This window comes from Pinus tabuliformis, chromosome 9, assembly GCF_031772625.1.
Source record: "Pinus tabuliformis cultivar Carrire ecotype Pingquan chromosome 9, CPIR1, whole genome shotgun sequence".
Lineage (NCBI taxonomy): Eukaryota > Viridiplantae > Streptophyta > Pinopsida > Pinales > Pinaceae > Pinus > Pinus tabuliformis.
Genome location: NC_142307.1, coordinates 103678302 through 103684104, shown reverse-complemented (window position 1 = coordinate 103684104; position 5803 = coordinate 103678302). Strand labels below are relative to the sequence as shown.

Genomic DNA, 5803 nt, shown 5'->3' with positions numbered 1-5803 from the left:
TATCAATCAGCCAAGAATCATGCAACGTATGTGTTAGACAACTCACGTGGGATTAAAAAAAAAAAAAAAAATAGACAGTGGTAGAGGCTTTAACTCCAGTGCAACTGATTAACAAGAAGAGGACATGTAGCTCATTATAGCACTGTCATCTGCATGTGGCCATGTACACCTGGCCACCTCACTCCTTCACCACAAATCACGCAGCAATTAACGAACGCTCAGCTGAAACTCACAGACTGCTGTTAACTTGCACTTGCAACATTTTCAACTAAAGTATGCATCCTCTGATTCCACAAAATGATTAACCCATTGTCCTCCATTGAGATTTGTGGCTTGGTTCACAATTCTCCAGCGTATCGTGCTCACTTAGAGGTGCAGGGGCACTCTACAGACGTTTCTACAGGAAGTCGTCTACAGGAAACGCAGAAAACAGCTCTGCAGAAGGAAAACCCGAGATTTTTGTCAAAATTCAAGCTTGAAATGAGAAAAATAGTTAAAGCTCGTGTCCAAGGTTACCAAGGTTCTTGAAAGTATTGATTTTGGAGTTTTTCAAACGCATTATAGATCTGTTAATGGTGGAGCAATCTGTTTGAATTCAGAATCTGATCATCTATTTCATAGTCCATGGAGGACAAGATATTCCCTGCTTGGTCTAAAACTGTTGAAGAATGCTTAGAAGAATATGATGTGAGCTTAGAGAATGGTTTAAATTCTCATGAAGTGGAAAAACACCATCAAATATATGGATGGAATGAGCTCCAGAAGAAAAATGGTAAACCTTTGTGGAAGCTGGTAGTGGAGCAATTTGATGATACAGTTGTTAAAATACTTCTGCTGGCAGCTGGAATTTCATTTCTTCTCACCTACTTTCGTGATAATGTGTCTTCTGAGGAGGGCATAACAGCCTATGTAGAGCCCCTGGTCATTCTCCTGATTCTCATCCTCAATGCCATTGTTGGAGTATGGCAGGAGAATAATTCTGAGAAGGCTTTGGAAGCTCTCAAAGAAATGCAATCTGATCATGCAAAGGTCTTGAGAGATGGACATTATGTTGTAGATCTTCTCTCCAAAGAACTTGTTCCAGGAGATATAGTGGAACTGAAGGTGGGAGACAAGGTTCCTACAGACATGAGAATTGTGTCCCTCAAGACATCCACCTTTAGGATGGAGCAGAGCTCCCTGACTAGAGAGAGCATGCCTGTGGTCAAAAGAACATATCCAGCCACCTTGTGTGACTGTGAGTTGCAGTCAAAAGAATGCATGGTGTTTGCAGGAACTACAGTTACCAATGGCTGCTGCACATGCATTGTTGTGAGCACTGGCATGTTTACAGAAATAGGTAAAATTTAGGCACAAATTTAGGAAGCTTCAATGGAATGTCATGATACCCCTTTGAAAAGAAAGTTAGATGAATTTGGTGAAAGACTGACAACAGTGATTGGTGCCATTTGTATTCTTGTCTGGATCATGAACTACAAATATTTTCTTTCATGGGAAGTCATAGATGGGTGGCCAAAAAAATATCAGGTTTTCCTTTGAGAAATGTACGTACTACTTTAAGATTGCTGTTGCTCTGGCAGTTGCTGCTATACCAGAGGGATTGCCTGCTGTGATTACTACATGTTTGGCTCTTGGCACTTGTAAGATGGCACAAAAGAATGCTATTGTGCGTAAGTTACCGAGCATGGAGACTTTGGGTTGCACCATGGTGATTTGCTCTGATAAGATAGGTACTCTTACAACCAATCAGATGTCTGTCAGTGAGTTTATAGCCATAGGGCACAGTGCTGGTTCACTTAGAGAGTTTACTGTTGAAGGAACAACATATAATCCTGAGGATGGAAAAATATTGGATTGGCCTGCACATAATATGGGGGAAAATTTAGAAACTCTGGCAGAAGTTGCTGCAGTTTGCAATGATGCAGGGATATCTTGTCAAGGTCACCAGTTCCATGCTACTGGTATTCCCACTGAGGCAGCCTTGAAGGTATTGGTTGAAAAAATGGGAGTTCCAGACCCAATGGCAGGTGATACAAGTGCCATTCTCAATAGTGGCACAGTGAAATTGGGCAATTGTGATTGGTGGATACAAAGATCAAAGAGGCGGGCTTTATTGGAGTTTGATTGTGATCGAAAATCCATGGGTGTTATTGTCACGGAACCAATGGGACAAAATCGTCTGCTAGTGAAGGGCGCCATGGAAAATTTGCTTGAAAGGAGTGCTTTTCAACAACTTGCGGATGGATCAGTTGTTGAATTAGATGATGCATCAAGGGAATTACTCTTGAGGAAGTTTCACCAAATGAGTTCAAAGGCTTTGCGTTGTTTGGGATTGGCATACAAGGAAGTTTGGGGAGAGGGCAGCAGAAGGAGAAATTGGCCGAGATTTTAGCTAAGGAGGCAGCACCTATGCTAGCCACCCTAAGCACATCCATCCCCTCCATGAACACTCATTTTTTCAAGGTTCGGACACAATCTGGTCATGGTTCAACCTTCTACAGGAATCTATAGGACTTTCTACAGGAAGTTCTGTATTTTTACCAAAAACATCCTGTAGAAGCCTTTGGGCAGGCCAGAATCAATTATGGAGAGGGATTTGAAGCTTGAATTTTGTTGAGGAGGCATGCAACCACTCTTTTCTTCCATCCTCCACTGGTTTCATCTCCTTTCACCACCATTGCCACCATCATATTGAATATACTTGCACAATCATACCAAAGTTGAGAATTCTCTAGGAAAAGAAGCACAGGCAGTGGGAAGAAGCAAAGAGAAAAGCATGGTTTCATGACTAAGAAGAGGGCATCACTTCAGAAGCTTGGCATGACAGGGAGGCCACCAGGGCCATCAAAGATGAGGAGATATATTGGTTGCTCAGAGGATGAGCAACACTTTCAGTAGGCGGGTGATGATGAGCCCCAAAAATGGATAATTGTTTGGGCTCATTCAACCTCCTAATTCGACTTAATCCACCATTCTCATTAGTTTATTGCATGTTTTTTATTATATTTATGCTAATAGAGTGAATTGGGTTAGTCATTATGCCAACAAGTCTAATGTGTGCTTTGTGTAGCCTTTTTGGTCCATTTGGAGACAAAATCAAAGGTGTAAATGAGCACTTGGCAGCCAAATTCGTGGGAGAACAAGGGAGAGGATTTGTAGGAAGGTGTCCCCTTCATTTATGGGCCATTACCTCAAATTCTCCACCATCAGCTCGGAGTTCAAGGGCCACCAAATCAATCAGCACAAGGGCAGCCAAGCAAGTCAAGTAGGACTGCTGTTAACTACAAGTCTTGGGCAGCCGAGTTCCTAAAGTTTAGGAGGACTTTTGGGGTCCTCAATTTGTATAAATAAGAAGGCTTAGGGCCTCATTTTGGTTAGCTAGTGGTTAGTCATTTTGTAGCTAGTGGTTAGTCATTTTGTAGCCAATGGTTAGTCATTTTGTAGGCAGAAGTTAGCTAGTTTGTAGTTCGATTTTTATGCAGTAGATTAGCTTTGCTTTCAGCACATTTTCAAGTTTCCATTGTGGATAGTTTTGATGTAACTCTTCTTTTCTTGCTCAATAAAGATGAATCCAGCTTTGCACCAGCCCTAAATCACTCTTAGGAGGCTGTAGCTCTTGGGGTTGGGCCCATCTCAAGCGCCCAGTACCTCCTTTGTTTATTTTCATGTGTCTTTGCTGCATTCTTAGAGTAAAATCTGCTATTTGGATTTAAAACTTGTTGTGTTATTTAGGTTGCTTTTGATGATTAAAGTAGATTTTCATGTTCAGATTGATTTGGATAGATTAATAACATAAAGGATCCTTGGAAAAAGGGGCTCAAGCACCTCTGATCTTACCTCTCCCTCAGTGGGATCGTGAGTTGGGACAAAGGTGACCTTGCTGCCCACAAAAACGCTGTTTTGCTTCACCATGCAAGTATTAGTGTTGGATTCTTAGTTGTCAAACTTGATATCAGTTTTGACTGCATGCTTAGGGTTATGATTGCTTAGTTGCATAGTTAGTTCATCTGATTTTGTGCAAATAAACTTCTGTTCCATTTCTTTTGCTATTATCTAGGTCAGATTAGGTCAAGGTAATTAGGTTCTTGATTTTCCAAGTCTTCATTTTTTAAATTTGAAAAATAACTTGCAGAGCACCCGTTATCCTTCTCTATCTACCCATAATCCATCAGATAATCTGCTCCAACCCTTAGTCCATGATTCGTACCCTTCATTTGCCATACTTTCCCCACCTTGCCCTAATTCCTACATTCTTGTGCATCATCGCTTCCTCCATCCTTGAACAAATCCAATCGCTCCTTAGCCTCATCCACCAAGTCCTAGACCTCTTCACACTCCTATTTCACCTCCATACTCATTCCTCCATCTTTTTCCCTCCATCCATGCTCCAAAATCCCATTTCGAAACATCTTGTAGAAGAATTACAGAACATCCTGTAGAAATCCTGAACATCCTGTAGAACCCCTGCAAACTTCCTGTAGAAGCTCATAAACATGGTTTCTTGGCATCCAAACTTTGTGAGACTCTCTGGAAGGGTGTTAGGGACCCCTTAGACCCTCTCTGAACCTTCCCAACCTTTCCCAAGCATTTCTCTTCCTTGATCCACCTCTGCACAGTAAAAAATAGTTAGAAGCACATGCATGATAATTCCAACAACTTAAACAAAAATACAAAAAGATGTTTTCTTCAGGTAGAAGTAGTCTAGACACATGCATCTTACCTTCATAGAAGTAACGGCATCTCTTTCAGTAGTTTGCATTCCCATCTTTGCATCAGTAGAACTAGCTGGTAGAATTAGGGTTTGCTAGGGTTTGCGCTTCTTGTTGGCTTTCAGTTTCTTTCTGCAAGTAGATTAGTTCCCTTTGAGTTAGTCTTCGTCCATCAGTTAAAGAGCTTCTTCTAAGAGCTCATAGAAGTTGGCTTAAGCCCCTAGCGGACTTGTGCCAGCTAACCAAGTGACAGCTGCGGCAAGAGCTAGTACTTGTGCATACAACACCGTCGCTTCCAAGTTTGTTACGAACTACTGGGTTGATAAAATTAAGGAAGGAAGTTCCAGGAGTTGTAGCATTATTGCTACAATACTGGAGCCCACCAATGGACTCCTTAATGCATAACCAGACTTGGGACTTAGTCAAGTTGCCTGCAGGAAAAACTACATTAAAGAATAAATGGGTTTATAGGTTGAAGGAAGAAGATGGAGGAAAATAGAGGTATAAAGTTAGACTTGTGGTGAAGGGGTTTTCACAGAAGAAAGGTATTGATTTTGATAAAATATTTTCTTCTATTGTTAAAATGACTTCAATTAGAACTATTTTAAGTCTAGTAGCAGTTGAAGATTTGCATCTTGAGCAGTTAGATGTAAAGACAACCTTTCTCCATGGGGATTTGGAGGAAGAGATATATATGCAGCAGCCACAAGGATATGAAGTGAAAGGGAAGGAGAAACTAGTGTGTAGGTTGAAGAAGAGCTTGTATGGCTTGAAACAGGCTCCAAGGCAGTGGTATCTAAAATTTGACAAGTTTATGTCTGAACAAGGTTATACTAGATGTCACTCTGATCATTGTGTTTATCTGAAAAAGAAAAATGATGGAAGCTATATTATATTGTTATTGTATGTAGATGACATGCTTGTTGCAGGGTCTAACATGCAGGAAATAAACATGCTCAAACAAAAATTGGCAAATTCATTTGCAATGAAGGATTTGGGAGCTGCAAAACAAATCCTTGGTATGAGAATAACTAGAGATAGGAAAAATCGTAAATTAACATTGTCTCAGAATGAGTACATACAAAAGGTGTTGA

The 5803-nt window shown here is 40.8% G+C and overlaps 1 pseudogene; it reads left to right on the top strand.

Moving 5' to 3' along the window:
• Positions 1-624: 624 nt before the first annotated feature.
• On the top strand, positions 625-2392 carry LOC149147293 (calcium-transporting ATPase, endoplasmic reticulum-type pseudogene; annotated as a pseudogene).
• Positions 2393-5803: the final 3411 nt, after the last annotated feature.